The sequence below is a fragment of the Paramormyrops kingsleyae genome, chromosome 1 (genome assembly GCF_048594095.1).
Source record: "Paramormyrops kingsleyae isolate MSU_618 chromosome 1, PKINGS_0.4, whole genome shotgun sequence".
In the NCBI taxonomy this organism is placed as follows: domain Eukaryota; kingdom Metazoa; phylum Chordata; class Actinopteri; order Osteoglossiformes; family Mormyridae; genus Paramormyrops; species Paramormyrops kingsleyae.
Window position 1 is genome coordinate 63910485 of NC_132797.1, and position 17476 is coordinate 63927960.

General features: G+C 46.1%; 1 long non-coding RNA gene across 2 annotated transcripts; it reads right to left on the reverse strand.

Annotated features, from left to right (window-relative positions):
* Positions 1-509: 509 nt before the first annotated feature.
* Positions 510-4038, reverse strand: LOC111849467 (uncharacterized). 2 transcript variants are annotated; one of them, XR_002839534.2, is made up of 4 exons: positions 3313-4038; positions 2970-3069; positions 1722-2872; positions 510-1055 (listed from the first exon to the last, which is right to left on the reverse strand). It is a non-coding gene; the product is annotated as an uncharacterized lncRNA (long non-coding RNA). The 2 variants fall into 2 exon arrangements; XR_011993610.1 differs by having other exon boundaries at positions 2970-4038.
* Positions 4039-17476: the final 13438 nt, after the last annotated feature.

The window sequence follows — 17476 nt, forward strand, 5'->3', positions numbered from 1 at the left end:
ACTGCTGCAACCTCACCTGGGCCCCTGAACCTTGCCATTCACTTCCTTCCACCAGCAGCACACTCAGCAGGCCCTAGCGCTGTGGAAGAGGACTCAAACCAAGACATTTCAGAGTCTCAACCAGATATAGTGCCTATTAGAAAAATCACAATTAAATTTTACACTGTGAAATGACAGTACAATCTTTTCCTCTCAGAAATGAAACACCGGCTCACATTTCTTCTGCTTGTAACAATAAAGAAAAAACATTGCTCCCATTACAACACAAATAAGCCAGCTTTTTATAAAGGAGTCCATAAAGACATGTTACAAAGGGACCACAAATGCTCAGTGGAGCAGATAAGGAAGAAAATATGTAACATGTTGGCAACCTACAAAAAGTGTTAAAACAGGAGTCTCCAACTCCGGTCCTGGAGAGCTACCTTCCAGCAGGTTTTCTATCATACCCGGCTTCTGATGAGCCACACCTGTTCTCAGGTAAATACTAGGAACAGGTGTAGCTCATCAGAAGCCAGGTAGGATAGAAAACTTACTGGATAATAGCTCTCCAGGACCGGAGTTGGACACCCCTGGGTTAAAGACAGATGTCAGACTACTGGAGCAGCAAGAATCAACTGGGACTGTTACACAGTAAGTAGAATAATGTTTACCAGTCTTGATATAAATGTTAACATTATGCCATTTTAACTGTACACTACTAATTAGGTCACATAGTATGAGTCTTCCAACAATTACTACAGAATTTCTAGCTAATGTCACTTTGCTGGACTTAAACCTGTCTTTGTTTCCACAGATTATAGGTGAAATATTTGGCCAGTCAGGAGTTGGGAGCGCCCCAGAGGGCACGATACCCTCCACGCCCCTCTCTACCCCTCAGCCTTCAGCACCAGAGCCTGATCCTGCTGTTTTTAACCAAAACAGCTACAGACGGGGCCACGGGTAGGAAACCAGCAAGTCAAGCTGGATCATTCTTTGAGTCATACGAAGTCAATGCTGACCGGAGAACAGCTGTGCTGGAGTGCCTTGTGCGCCCAGATTTGGAGAGGTTCAGAAGGCTGAAGGAGAGGAGGAGGAGAAGCTTTGAGAAGAAAGTGGAAGAGCTCAGGGTCCACAGTGTAACAAATACTTAAAGCAAATAGAAATGAAAAGCACAACATTGTACAAAGACAAAGACTGTGCAAACCAAGACAAAAAAGTAGCAGCAGTGTGGCACATAGTAATGTGTAGATTAATACAATGTATGGCCCTAGTATACGTACATCAGGTTTATCAGAATAGCAGCATGACTTACAGTACTGAAAGCAGTGTGTGATAATATATGTTTAAGACCAAGTGTAAACCGTTTCCAGTACTTTTGGTCTATGTGCAAACTGGACATTACAGTAAAGTGGCTGTGCATGTGTATAAGTTCTGCACAGCAGTTTAAGAGGTGAATGAGGCAGTGTGGAAGATCCCAGGGGGGCGCACAGTGTTGAGGAGCCTGACAGCTTGGGGATAAAAACTGTCCACCAACCCGGCAGACCTGGCTCTGATGCTGCAGAATCTCCTCTCCTCAGGAGAGTGAAAAGTCCATGTGAGGAGTCCTGCACAATGCGGCCTTGTGAACACTGCACTTGTGAAATTTGTGTTGTAGTGAAGGAAGAGGCACCCCGATAGTGTTCTCTGCTGTTTTAACCATCCTCTGCAGGCACTTGCAATTGAATGAATTGCAGTTGACGTACCAGGTATTGATGCAGCTGATCAGAATAATATTGATGGTGCTTCTGTGGAACGTGGTGAGGATGGAAGGGAGGAGCCTCGCCCGTTTCAGCTGCCGCAGGGAGTATAATCTCTGCTGGGATTCTTGGTTATGGAGGAGGGGTGTCTGTTCATGCAAGTTCCTCAGTAATGTGCACACCGAGGAACTTGGTACTCCTTACGATCGCCACAGCTGACCCGTTCATGCTGAGTGGAGTATGGACAGGAAAAGTCTTCCTAAAATCCATAATTATCTCATGTCTTCTCAATGTTGAGAGATAAGTTGTCTCTGCACCATGCAGACAGCCGTTCCATCTCCTCTCTGTATGCAGTCTCTGCTTATCAGTCCCAGCACAGTAGTATCATCTGCAAACTTGATGATGGGATTGGTGTTATGACTGCATACAGTAGCAGCACACAAGTCAGCAGGGTGAAAAGCAGAGGACTAAGTATGCAGCCCTGCAGAGCTCCTGTACCGTGATGCTGTTGGAGGTGTTGCAACGTAACTGTACAAAACGAGGCCTCTCTGTCAGGAAATCCAAAATCCACTTGCAGAGAGTGGTGTTCAGCCCTAACCCACTTAGTTCCACAATCAACTTTTGAGGGATGAATGTGTTAAAGGCAGAGCTAATATCTATAAACAGTTGCTTGCACATGTAACAGGCTGAGGTGCGTGTTTGGCTTTGGTTTGGCCTTTATAAACTATTGCTAAATTGTGTCTCTGTAATGAACTGCCTGTTCAGTTAGAAGCTGAGGTGGATAAATGTCATCATCCAGGACCTCATTGTTAATTATGTCAGGTTGTATACTGTAGGATGCAGCAGGCACACACTGCTGAAATAATCTTCTGAATACTTACCATTTGCAGGTATTTCAGTCGGCGGAATCTGGATTTTAGAATTCCAAATACCTGTTCAATGACCACACGAGCACCGTTCAGTTTCCTGTTATTTTTTTGCTGGTCTGTGAGGTGTCCGTTGTCCCGGTATGGCTTCGGCAACTGAGGCAAGAGTGGGAAGGCTGAGTCTCCCATGATGTGCAGACCCTTTGGCATGAGGGATCAGGGATCCTCCACCAGAGCTTGAGCACTTTGGTGTTCAGGGGATTTTGGTAAACAGGACCAAGTGTGGTGATCCTGGGGTAGTAAATATGAGAAAACAGGTCATTGATAACATGGAAACATTGTTATAATAAACTATAACAATACAGTAGCCTCAAAATGTCATACACACCTCTACTTGTCCTTTAGAAAGCCGGAAATGACTCCTAAACTCTGACAGATTGTATAGAGGGATGACATCATCCACAAACCCAATAATTTTTGGAACACACCTAGAGAAAGGGATACAATAAATGCATTTTCTTCTCCTCCCCTCGCGGGTTGAGCTTTCTTTCTTTATCTAGGCTAAAATCACGCCACTTATCTTAAATTTGAGTAAAAATATTATATTACAATAATGAATCTGAAAGTTGTGGAGTTGTTAAGATTTAATCTGCCCTGTTCCGTGAGCCGAAACTAAAGGGATGAGGTTTTAAATATGATATGATGCATATTTTTAGACAGTTTCAAATTACCTTTGCTGTTCACCGAATTCTTCAATCAAAAACGGGAATTTCCACGATGTCGATTTCGTCTGCCACGAGAAACGCCAACGCGGCAAGATCGGCCATTGCAGTCAGGTCTGACACACTACAAGGAGTAGAAGCAGGGACGGATTTCGGACTGGGCCAGCGGGGCCGCTACCCAGGGGCCCTTGGGGTGCAGGGGGCCCGTGGGGCCCCTAGCCCAAAACAATTTGCAACGCTTATCAACAATGTATTTTCGTTTGTCTATTTTAGAGGGCCTACATTCTTTGATCCTCTGCCTACAAGGGCCCCTGACCCTATAGGGCCTCTGATGGAAACATGGAGGGAGGGCGTTTGGCTGCCAAGGGCCCTTGAATTGTGGTGGTTGTGGTGGTGGTGCAGGTGGTGGTGGTGGTGGGGGCCCTCGCGAACGTTTTACCCAGGGGCCCACACAACCCATAATCCGTCCCTGAGTAGAAGTTGTCCGACTTGGCTGCAGTCAATTTATACTCCACCCCTGCAGATTTCACATCACGTCAGCTGCAGACAGACCTAAGACCAAGTCGAACGTACCCATAGATTTTTTGAGAAAGCAGGAGTCAGACAGTCCCTGTAGCAACTGGGGGTTAAGGGCCTTGCTCAAGGGCCCAACAGTGACATCACTCTGCTGACCCTGGGATTTGAACTGGCAGCCTTTGCATCACAGGCACTACTGAGCCCTAACGCGCTTAGCCACACCCCATCCGCACTTCATACCATGTCATGGGATTGGAGCCTCACATCCCAGGGTTGAAATGCTCCAGTCCCCTTGACACCTGAATGTAACCCAGATATCTTCAGTTAATACTCATCTGCATAAACAGATACCATTGCAAATGGTATATTGCATAATTTACTGCAGAAAAAAAAGCTGTCTGATAAACAAATATGTAACGTAACAACCGTTCATGGCACAAGCTGACAGATGAAAAATGAAATAAGCTTTAATTTTTTTTGCCTTTTCCGCCCACCCACCTACCCTGGCCTGTGCATAGAGAGAGGAAGTTCAGTTCCAGCTGTCTGGAGGCTGTGGTGTCAGTGAGTGGGAGGGAAGACAACAGCTCACATTCAGGCCAGCTCTGACTCACCCCGGTGGGCAGAAGAAGCTGCGGACGCCCACATCCACGGCTCGCATCCCACTCGCACCCGGCTCTTTGTCGGCCTGCAGGAAAAGGACTCTGTTTTCTCTTTCTGTTGTCTATTTTAATCAAGCTGAACTCAGCTTGCTATTTTAAGAGATTGGAAACAGTTAAACAACCAAAGCTGGAGCACAGGGCTCCCCCACCCCCAGCACTTTAAGCCGGTGCTGTAGCAAAGCGTATGTTAGGGGCCACTTCACACAGTGATGGTTACCTGATGACAGTGACCATAATGTCACTACTGCCCCCTGCAGGTGAGGTTACTGCTGGCACAGCAATGACCATCACATGTTTGGGTGCTATGGGTAGTACAGTGTGATTCGACAGGTGTTTACCTCAGCTGGGAGGGGCATAAGAAAACCCACACCTTAGTGGGAGTCCCTCCACTACCCAACACACATTTGACACCAGAAGAGCAACTGCCAGGAGAGCACGGTCATCATCCTTTGGGGGGGGTGGAGAGGGGTCAGTGCAGAAAAGCCATTGCAGCAAAAATTTCAGACGTTTGTCTTCTGCTAATGCTGAACTTAAGATAGCTTTCTTATTGCACACCATTTCCCCACACATTACTTCAGCCATCCAGGTTAAACTGCACGTAATTTTCCCCGGAGGTAACGAGGCACCAGCACAAATCTCCCGAGTAGAAGCAAGAAGGAAACGGCGTAGGAGGAGCGTGCGGCCGCTCCCGGCGTAAAGGCAGCCGAAGACGGACGCGGAGCGACAGCCATCCCGGATCCGTAGCGACAGGATCTTCCAAGAAGGCAAATAAGTACACTGCGTGTTCTCATAATTACCTCGGTCGAGGTTAATCCTCCGTAACACGTACCTGATTGCGCTGGTCACCTTGCCGGGGTCGCTAACAATTAAAGAGAATGATTAGCGCCGTGTCGCGGGCTGGAGTTCCGGCGGCATCTACGATGATCTCAGTTACTAGTTAATTAATTGTAATAGTTCAGGTAATCAATATGGCTTTTTACTGTAAATAAGCAATGTTGAAGTATGACTATGTAATGTAATTACATAAATAATTTTTTAAAAGGCTCTTCTATACTGTACAATCCCCAGATTATACTGCTTTTAACCGAGGGACAGGAGAAATTTCCATCTGTGTCCAACATTACATATCATTTAAGAACATCACTCTACCGGCGATCACTTCACCGGCAGCCAACCCCCTTCAAACTCGCTATCGGCGCACATACAGAGAGGGCGAATTAGCGCTTTGTGTTTATTCTTTTCAACGTGGCCCGATCGCCAGATGGGAGCGCCTTCCCGGGACACTGGCCCTGTGACTTTTAAAGATAACATTTCAAAGTTTTTTTAACGCTGTGTTGTTAAGCAACGGCGACGGAGCATCCACCGGGAAAGCCAGACGTCTGGGTTACATAAAAAATCGGGATGATTAATGCGGCGAGAAATGGCAAGCACCTGACTACGTCTCAGCCATTGTGAGCCCTCGCCGCGGCGGGCGGAGCCGCTCTTCAGCAATTAAAAAAAGCACTGATGAAAAGAAGGACATTAATCAAGTCCTTCAGCTGAGAGGGGAGATGCGGGGCCAAGAAAGCAGAGCTCCGTTTGCGCTGGATATCAAAGTATAGTAGAAACGGCGTCGTGGTGGTTCCGGCGGAAGCGCATTTAAGCACGCAAATAAAGCACGATTTCCATAAGATTGAAATAACAGGGACAAAAGGAGCTAATAAAAGTGTCAACCTTGATTGGAACTATTCCAGAGAGACATATTACTGCAAAGCGGAAAAAACGAGAAAAGGAATAATGAACTCCACGGCGATTGTTTGCAATGGGAATTTGTGAATGATTGAGACTAACCTTTATTTGATATCCTCTGCCCTTCAGCAACACATCGAATTTCAAAACCATTCTTCATTCCCAGTCAGAGGCTGCAATCTATCCTTAGAGCTTCAGTGTGTAAAACCACAAAATTGAATTATAATAAAGCAGGAGATTTAATTAAAATCTTCATTTGGGTTCCCAAAGGGTGTCTAATACTGACAAGAACCAGGTATGGGCACGAGTAATTTTTAAATGTGTTACAGACCCATCTTGACACACAGTTGCAATCTATAGAAACATATCTAAAGCTCAAATAAAGCATATAGTCTAAATGCCCAGTTGTACAGCCCTGCTGATCCCCAGCCAAATAATCTCAGATGGATAACCCCCCCATCCCAAACTAACACTCCTGACTAAGGTGTTGTACAGTTTGTGGGTTGCATCAAAACATCACCATCATCAACATTTTGAGGCTTTTTGGATTTGAAAAAGCTGAAAAATTGTGAATTCTAAACACACACACACAGTATCATGTGACATGGTTTGAGGTTGGCCTTCGGTTTGTGCCTGTCCTAACATATCTAACAGAAGCCAGATGAAAACGCTTTTATCAAAAAAAGAAGAAAGCAAAATCATCCTCTCTCATCTAACCAGGGTTGCAATGAGCAGTCTTTTTTTTTTTTTTTTTTTTTTACTAGAAACTTCCCAGAGTAGCCAGGCTGATTGAAGACCAGCATCACACCATCTCCTCATGTGGACCCACTTGTCACTGGACTTCTCTGCCATTTTTCACCTTCTCGCACCTTTCCTCTTCTCTGATACCATGAGGGCGTCGGTATGGGTCAGTTCCACTAAACAAAAACAGGCCAGGAAGTCAGGTAATCCCAGGTTCATGAAAAACAAGACCACTAACTGAGCATAGATTCCCTCTTCCTGACCTGCAAAGATAACCCTTCAATCAGGTAAAATATAAGCGATTTATAACACTGTGGTTTGGACCCCCACTTGTGTGACAAGTTAGTGGCCGTGTGAAACCTAAATTAACAAGATTCTGTTGCCAAGGGAACGGTAGCTCAGACGAGTGAGGGATACCAGTGTTGGGCTCCAACATCTGCTCAATACATCACCTGGAACAAGAAAATATTCTTCTATTGAGTACAGCAAGATATCATGTTTGAGTCCTGCATCTTCAGTTAATGATAGCAACATAATGATCAGTACTTTGTTCATAGTAACAAAACTGCAGGTTTGTCTTTGTGACTCAAATTTCAATGGTTAGAAGGTCTTTTTGAGATTTTTGCATGAACAACATAAACTGGTACTTTTTCAGTTTAAAAAAATATATTGAAACAGTACAAACTAAACTTTGTAAGTGTTTTTTTTTGTGTGTGTTAATAGGCAATGTTTGAAAATAGCTTTATTAATTTTGTTGTCGGTCTAAAATAAGTGACATTTCTGTTTTTTTACCTCAAACTGCCAACGTTAATTAATTCATTGGTGATACTTAACAGGAGGAGACATTTGCATTCTTATATAAATATCAAATGTCATCACTCTCCACGGAGGATAACTATGAATTAGTGAATGATCCTGCAACAACAGCACCTCCCCACCCGGAGTCACTACTGTCATCTGGCTGTTGTCCATGGTTGATTAATAGGGGAGGGTCCCATTCAGAAAATGAAACGCAGATCTCCATTAGGTGTCATATGCTGCCGTACAATAAATATGTTTTATTAGCAATATGATTGACGTTTGAGGTTTTCCATGGTTTTTGTCGTTATTTATCATCTGCTTGTCAGTCTTACTGTACGACTTTTATAACTGCGGATGTGTTTGACTTGTTTTACTTTGTCTAATACAAGGTGCCCTGATCTATATAAACCACCAGAGGAGCGTCATTTGACACAGCAAAAACAATTAAGGCAGTATTATTTTTCTTGCTCTTCATTTATGAATGTTTCTGCCCAATCTCTTAATTCTCCTGTGGAAGTTTGATCTAGCTTTTTTGGCCTAAACGTATGCTTCCGCTTGCCGATATATTTCATTTTATTGCTCACAAACAGTTAACTTGTAAACCGCCCACACGGAGGAAGGGCGATGTAAGTATTTCTGTACTTTAATCGGCGTGCTGTACTGACTGAGCATCCCCTCCTCAGAGGGTCCCGAGGTCGCTTTGAAGGAGGCGGCACGATGCGCTTCTTTCGCCGACCCGGCAGCTCCGATTCCTGGATCCCGCAGCATGAAACCCTCGGTCGGACAAAAAGCGACGGAGGGGTTCTGAAACGGCTGACGCTTCTAAATAAAGAATCGACAGAGACTGTTTCTCATTAGTGAGTACCTGTTGAGAGCGGGGCGGGAGGGGGAGGGGGTTCGAGATCAAGGTGACATTTATTCTTTCATTTCAGTCTCGATATGCCAGAATTAAATCTCTCTTGACACTGCTCTCTCTCTCCTTGTCATTTAATTAACCTTAACAGGGATTAGAAAGTTATCCAGCGTTAACTAGAAGGGGGTGGGGGTGCCTTCAATGCTCTTCCAGCGAGATGTTTGCTGTTATCTATTTCCTGCACATTAGGGATAATATGCCTTGATATTTAGAGACCGTCTGAGTATTGACACGGACCATAAAAGACACCTGAACAGGATGTCTTTCCGTATAAGCGGCAATGCAGCCTTCAGCTGTAAAGCACTGTGACAAGGCATTGAGGTAAGATTAGAAACTGAGCTGTTTATTTAACACTCCCCCGTTGCCGTCCCTGTATAGCGCGTGAAATGTCCTGGCATCCATGTATAGGTAGATGAGTCACCAGCCCAAACATATGGAGATGGTGTAATATGAGATACTATTAACGGAGGACGAGACCCGCAAGTCTTAAAAGCTCAATGAAAACAGGCCCTTAAGGCGTTCTGTGTTTATGCTAAGCTCCAAAAATAATATACATATTTTAGTAGGCCTGGTCTTCATACTCTCAGAATACTGTTTTGGCTTTCAGTTGTTATTTGCTTTTTTCTTTTTCAGAGATATGAACTGCCTACTTTTTCTGTGTTCTGCATTGCAGGTATGATTTTTCTTTCGGTGCATGTTTGCATTGGGGGAGAGAACAGACCCCACTGCCGTCTAATTAGGTCCCATTACCAGAAATTAAAACCAGTGAAACATCCTATTACCATTTAAATGAGACACTGTCACAGAACAACTTTAAGAATCTTACTCTGGAAGTTCAGGAAGTTGCCTGGCTGTCTCCCGTTTTTGTCAGCAGAAGGTTTTTTTTTTTCTCGATGTAATTATAATTTGTGTTTAGAGCAGGTTTTTCTATACAGCTTGGTTAGCTGGGTTTTTTTTTTTTTTTTGGGTTTCCTGGCAAGCAGGAGTGTGATCCAGACCATTCTGGATCCTAAATTTACTGACTTACATAAGGACTGTATCCACAAGTCCTCAATTGGGTCACCATTGTGATATGGCCAGCAGCAATTTGTGTGGGGCCCTCAAGGTTTGGGGGCCCCCTGTTGGCCACAAACAGTCACTACAGTGACGTTTTGAGTCAGGTCAGGTTGGGGAGCATGTGTTGATGCAGTGCGTTGCTGCACCCGCCACATAACGAAACACCTCGCCATCCCACCTGACAACACCCCAGGCAGACACAGTTCAGTCCCACCCTCCAGATAAGGCCATCCATCTGCCACAACCATGTGTTAATTGGGTGTCCCCTTGGCCTGGTCCAGCCGCTCAGGTCCTCAGCAATGAAGATCTTGTGAGCTGGATCACCCTCAGGAAAATGTGCCACATGGCCATAGTGCCGTAATTGATGCTTCCTCATAATGCAGGTAATGTGCCTCATTCTGGACTCCTCTAGCAAACGGTCATTCAACACAAAGTCAAACCAGCGGTCCATGTCTCACAGCCATACAGGAAGACAGGGAGCACCAGAGCTCTAAAGACTCGGAACACCGTCCTCATACAAAGATATAAGGATTGCAAAGATACAAAGACTTTTTCAGTGGAGCCCCAGAAACAACAACCCCTGCCCATGGGGGGGTCACATGTACAGAAGAATTCATTTAAAATTCAGGTTTCAGCTGGCGTGGGGTAAATGATATGGCCTACAGATGGAGCGAGGTGGCCATCTTGGCTTCGGAAGCCTCCCCGTCTCACAGCAGTCAAGCGGCGACCTCAGATGCCTATTTCTGGAAGATACACCCTGCGCTGCAGCCGAGACGGCCTCTCTTCATAAATGATGAATGTGACCCCTATTTTTGTGCTGCTTTTCAATGGAGTGAGCAGCCACTGTCTCTGTGCGGCCAGAGGGGTGTGTGTGTGTGTGTGTGGGGGGGGGGTAATCTGCATGTGTGAGGAAAGGCCTGCTGTTCTTGCATGGTTCAGAAAACAGTGCATCGTGGCCTTGGGGGAGAATGAGACTGCGAGCACAAACACACACGGCCTGACCCTGCGATTCGAATACACAAGATGCTGGGCTTCAGCATTTCAGCATGTCAGGCCGTCCCCCTCCACACACACACATACACACACACACACACACACACACACACACACACACACACACATACACAGACCTGTAGTCATATTTTTTTGGGGATTGCTTATTCATTTCTATGGGAAAAATGTTAATGCTAACTATGACAACCTTACCCATTACCCAGCCCTAACCATGCCCATAAAAAACCGAACAAAGTGCAAAAGTTTCTGCATTTAAAATTTTTTAATTGCAGTCACAGATTTTTAGGAAATTCAGTTTTCTGTTATGGGGACCAGGAAAAAAATGGGTATTCCTCACGTTTGGTCCCTACAAGGTAAGGTATATCTGGAACACACACACACACACACGCACAATAAAAACAATGTGTCAGCCAGTCACGGCAGGTGAGAGAAGGCCTTGGGTCTCCAAAGGTGTTTCCTGCTGAGAAATGCCTGCGTGTCATAGGTCAGTGCCCCCAGCTGCCACATGGGGGTGTGGTTTATGCAAATGATACACGTTTAACTGACTGTGAAAAAGTGTCTGAGCCTGAGTGTGTTTCTGTTCAAGTCATTTGCAAAAAAAAAAAAGTTTAAAAAACTGCTGTTAGTGTTCAGTATAAGTTACTTTATAAATGATTTATATAGTCTTGTGTTATCCGCTATTAGCACAGCGTCAGTATGTTACTTTATAAATGACTTTATATAGTCTTGTGTTATCCGTTATTAGCACAGCATCAGTATAAGTTACTTTATAAATGACTTTATATAGTCTTGTGTTAGAACAGTGTCATGGGGATCTAGGAGTTTCTAAAGGAGGATTCAAACAAATGAGTGTTTTCCAGCAGTTTCTGCTAAAATCTCCCTCTCTGGGAATTCTGTATGAGAAGCTCCCTGTCAGTGTCACAGCATCGTTTGTCATGAAGCTGTGCTATTGGAAATCCAGTTGCTGTATTTTACTGAAGACATTTTCAGCCCCATAATAATTAACTGTCCTTTCCACTGCACAATGGTTCGCATTATTGTGACCATTTATATTAAAGAACAAAGAACAGATCCATTAATTCCTTTTTTCTTTTATGTAGAAATACATTTCCTCTGTCACATATTTGCATTATGATTCTAACAGGATAGGAAAGTGGTGGATTTTTATTTGAATTGTAGGGGTTTTATGATAACACAATAACTCCCACTATTCCTGCACATCCACCCCACCCCTAGGGGGCGACAATGGGACAGTGCATGATCCATGAGTTCCTAGTTCATAATCTGATTCTCCTTCCAGGCGCCTTGGACCTCCACTACACTACGAATGTGGCAGCAGATTCTCAGTGATAGATTTCTTAGAAATCGGTAGGTAAATACAATCATACCTGCATATGGGGCATAATGTGTTTGTGGGAGGTGTGTCTTGACCTGTCTGCCTGTCTGACATTCATCCTCATCAACGGCATTCTGCTAAAAAAAAACAACTTAAACAACATACAAACAAGTAGCTTTTCAATAATGAAGCTGATGGATCTTAGTTTTTTGGTGATTTTTTTTAATGGTATTAAATACTACCTTCTAATTAATCAAATAATTGGCATTAATTAACAATTCTGCATTAGCCTTAATGAGATCACCAAGCCTTGCAGGGTGCCCCAGCCACACAATACACAAAACTCAGGTTTGTACTCATGTTTGACTTACAAGAGCTGAGCCTGGCGTTTGGGATATACTGTGGTCCCTGTTTCTGTTAAAAGGTGCAGACAAATTCTGTGGCCTTGTATGTATTACAAAATGTCATTCCTCGACCTGCACTGTTATTTCAGACCTGTTAAATTGCATGTGAATGTGAAAGTGCTTCTTTGGTCCACGCTGTGGTCACTGCTGTATATCGTGTGTGTGTGTGGTCCAGGTATACCTTACCTTGTGGGGACCTGTTTTTTTTTCTTCCACCTTATAGAGGCCAGTTTCCTGTTCCCCCTATGGGAAAACTCTATTTTATAAAAATCAGTGACTGCAATGAAAAAACTAAAAATGTACTTATGGTTATGGTTAGGGCTGGTAGGGGTTAAGGTTGTCGTAGTTAGCATTAGCATTTTTCCCATATAAATGAATGAGCGGTCCCCAAAAAGATATGATTACACAACTGTGTGTATGTGTGTGTGTGTGTGTGTGGTTATATATATCTACCCTTTCCAAAGCATAGAGTAGATTTTGGAGCTTATGTGCCTGGTGGTCAAGTCTCTAAGCACACAGTGACTAGTGCAGCTTATATCCCGCAATTTCACTGTTAATCACCTCAGACGAGACACAAAGAGTAATGATCACCACAGACTGGCATCAAAATGCACTTAAGTCATTAAATTACAAACATATATACAGTACAAATATACAACATTAATACATTTCCAACTACCTTTACCACAGCCCAGACCCCCGGTGCAGGTTGCTCGACTCACCCAAAGAGGGCGCCAGGCTGCCCTTCACTCAGGGGCAAAATGCAAGAGTACCTGAGGGTTACACCCCAGAGGCTGTTGCTAGAAGATAACATCAGATATACAAATAGTACTATAACATCTCGATTGCTGGCGTCCTGTCCTCTTCCACTTGTATTTTCTTTGGATGCACCGCAAAAGCCAGTAGGGTTTATTTAATGACCTGCCAAACCTGGACTGTGTTCACCCCCCCCCCCCCCCCCACCCATAACAACCCCCAAACCAGCGTTTAGAATTCGCACCCACATCAAACTACACCTGTCATTTAGGGTTCATCTTCCGCACTCTGCTGTCGTAGGTAAAATGTGACACCTCGCTTCACGTCTTGTGATTAATTGCATTCCAGTGCTTCTAACTTGACCACTTTGCATTTTCACCCATGACGCAATCAGGTTGCGCTTCTGCATTGTCTGAAATCCGCGTACTAAACGTTTGCAGATTCTTTACCCACTCAGCCCTCAGTACCTCCCAGAAATTAGGTACAATTAACTCTGCAAGCTGAGTTGGGAAGCCAACCAGAGGCCCGCCTCTATCCCAGGGGAACAATGTAAATGCAGACGCAGCCCTATTACATGGGCATTCTTGGAAGCCAATGTATCAGCGTATGTCCACTCCCCAGCATGTGGGATAATAATTAGAAAGCGCTCATCATTGTTTATAGAGGAGTGGCTTGCACTGGGATGTGTTGCTCACCATCTCCCGGTATTCCCGTGTCCCAGTTCCCTCTCCGTGATTCCTGACATTCTAACTTCCTTAAATACTCCTTGCGTTTCACCTTGAGTGCAAACTATCCGCCACTGATTTATTGTGTTGGTGCAGAGTTTCCATCTTGGCCCCCGGCTTGTCACCAGCGTGCTATAATTGGGACAGCCATGTGACTGACCCAGCCAGCACTGATGTTCCCGCTGCTACGGCAGGATCGGCGTCTCTGGGAATTATTATTTTTTTTCCCCCTCAGTTTTTTCCCCTCCTCCCTTTATTTTCTCGACCACAGGAAAAGTAGGCTACTGTTCACACATTAATTGTTCTATCCTTCTGTATCTGGAAAAAAAAGCGAGAAAAAATCTTTATTTTCCTGACTGTGGGGTGTCAGTTTTGAGGAAGGGGGAAAGTAATGAGGGTGCAGGGATTTGGAAGGGTGGGGGCCTGAGAGAGAGCCCCTTTTGGGATGTCAGCAAGCTCGTCATCATGGGTGGTGACAGGCGAACGGCCGCGTTGACACAAGTAGGGCCCAGGTGTGGTCCGTAATGTGTCAGTGTCATCCTGGCCTGCCACTGCCCCCCCCCCCCCCATGGCGTGCACCCCGCTGCCTCACCATGTCAGCTTCCAGTCAGCAGGGGAGCCGTGGGAATCATCCGGGGAGAGAGAGAGAGAGAGAGAGAGAGAGAGAGCGAGAGCCAGCCTACTGCCACCCCCCCGTCTCTGGGGGGGGCGACGAGAGGAAAGGAAGATGGCAGTCGGCCGCTTCTCCTGCTACTTCTTACTGCATTTCTCCCCTTGTGCAGAGTGAGACGCCTTGTGAGTCGCATAAAACAACACTCACGCTCGTCCTGCTTTAATCTGACATATGAGGCTGTAGATAGCGCCTGATTTCCTGCTTCAAGCCCCTAGGTCATTGCAGCGGGGGGGTTTCACCGCTACAAGGCAGCAGAATCCAAACACAGTTACTGAGAAATACGCTTATACCTGCGTATTTCGTTTAATTAACAAAAATACATGGAGCCCTGTGAGTTTGCTTATTATGGATCAAATGGGAAACAGGAAACATCCCAACTGGGACCGTTAGCAAAAGCCCCGTCCACATTAATCGTGGACAGGCAACAAACATCCCGATACACACTTTGCTCATGTGCTCCTGTCATTGTTTTCTGTTTTGTTTTGTAATTCACACTGCATGGCTTGGGGTCACTTATCCGTGTTATGCCTCACGTTTTGTGGGAGCCTGGGATTACCATAGCAACAGACACCCCACCCCAGAGCACTTGAGACGTGAAAGCATCGCCGGGGGGCCAGCCCCGAGGGGCCCGCACGCATGCGGTGCTCATGGGCCTTTTCCACTCCTTCTCCTCTTCCCGCACACCAGCGTGGCGCAGGTCTCCCAGACGATCTCGTGATGCGGTAACCATGGCAACTGGCAGGACCGAATGCACTTTAATGTCATTTCTGGAAAAGGCTCAGTGACTGAAGCCGGCCGGATGAGCACCTTCATGGTGGCATGTGGAGCTCTAGTGACGACTCACAATTTACAGGCAGGTGGTGAGGGGGGCCCGGGGCTGGGTGTGCCTTGAGCCTTTAGTGAAAATAACCCAGCTGTGTTTGTTTTCCCATGCCACTTCTCGACTCGAATCGATGAGAAACTCATGGCGATTGGCACCCGTTCGTTCATTACCCTCCCGCACCATGAGTCCAAACACCATGAATGCCGTCATGTTCCGCTTCTGTCTCTAAACAGCACAGCAGGCTGTTTGTAATGATGACTCTCCATCGTCGGATGGAGCGCGCTCAGTGGGAGCGCGCAAAGTGGGAGCGCGCTCAGCGCTGCGCTTACATCTGCCCCCGTACGCCCAGGGGCCGTGATTACGACCGCGTCCTCCTGTGAGCAGAGAAAGGGCTCGTTTCGTTTCTGTGGGCAGAGAAAGATATCGAGTTTCACGCACCAATTAATAGGCGGTGGAAGACGAAAGCCGGCAGTAATGAGGAGCCAGAGCATGGCGTTCTTACCGAAGAAAGGGTTCTGGCACCTTTGTGCTCCCCAACAACGGCGGTAATTAGAGGCACAGAATTTGCGGGAGCAGAGCTCCGGTGAAGGGGGCGGGGCCCAGGCGTGGAACCGGCAGCACTGTCGCCCACAGTGACAGGCAGGCGCTCGGCAGGTAATGTTGCAGTTGAGGGGATCTGGCACGGGTGCGGCAAAGCCGGGGGGGGGGGGGTTCGTTTCACCAGAAAGGATGATTCTCTTTTGTTTAGACATTTTTTCAACCACATGCAGTCCCTGTGACTAATAACGGCAAGGCAAAAAGGAATATATAATGATCCGAAAAAATTTAAAAACACCAAAACAAACAGGTCAGTACGGTATCTATAAAGAGGGCAGCTGCTTCCCAAATGAAGGGGCCGGGCCACAGGGCAGGGGACAGCGTATTGCATAACCGTATTGCATAGCACTCACATGCAGAAGTCTGTACAGGTGCACGCAGAGCACACCGGGTAATCGCAATTCCAGGTGATCACATTTCCGTCCCATCAGCGAATCAGTCGTCTGTACTGCTTAATTGCCGCCCAGGTGGGGGCCGTGAAAGGGGCGTCAGCGTGGGGGCTGGTACCAGACCCTTACTTGCCACACAGCCGCAGTTCTGGATCTCACCGAGCTGTCATCTGGGTCCAGGTAATTTTGGCACCAGCACCCCCCCCCCTCCAACACCCCCAAAAAACCCAGCTCATCGTCGCCTGCGGCAACGCCGCTCCACCTGCAATTACCACCACATTTTCCATCATCACCCCCAATCCCCCCACACCCCCCTCATCAGGGACTGTGCACCATGCTGACTACCTGAGTCGGGGATGGGGGACGAGGCCAAGCACAGATGTGCTACATAGCCAGCGAGGGGCTGTAAAAAACTCAGCCAGTGCCAAGTCCCTTGTCTGGGACTGAGGACTTCAATTACATACATACACACACGCTGACACACACATGGACACACACAGACCACCATGCGGGCAAACCCATACACCCACATGGGCAAACACACACATGCACGCACAAACACACATGCAGGCCAACATACACACACACACACACGGGCAAACACATACACATTGAGACACACACCCCCACGTGGGCAAACACACACACATATGCAGGCATACACACATACAGGTTTGTAAATATATCTTTGTGGGGACTCTCCATTCATTTCTATGGGAAAAACTCAAATCCCAACATGACGACCTTAACCCCTACCCAGCCCTAACCTTAACCATAAATAACCAAACAAAATATGAGACTTTCGGCAATTATAGTTTTATGTTTGCATTCACAGATCTTTGTCAAAATAACAGGTTTTTATTATATTGTGGGAGACATTTATGTATAAAAATAAACCACACACACGCACACGCACACGCACACACACACGCACACACACACACACACGCACACACACAGCCTGTCTTTAGACACTTGTGTTTCCTTGCGGCCGCTGGCGAGTTATTAGTGCCGTTCGGTCTGGTGGGAGACAGCAGCTGGC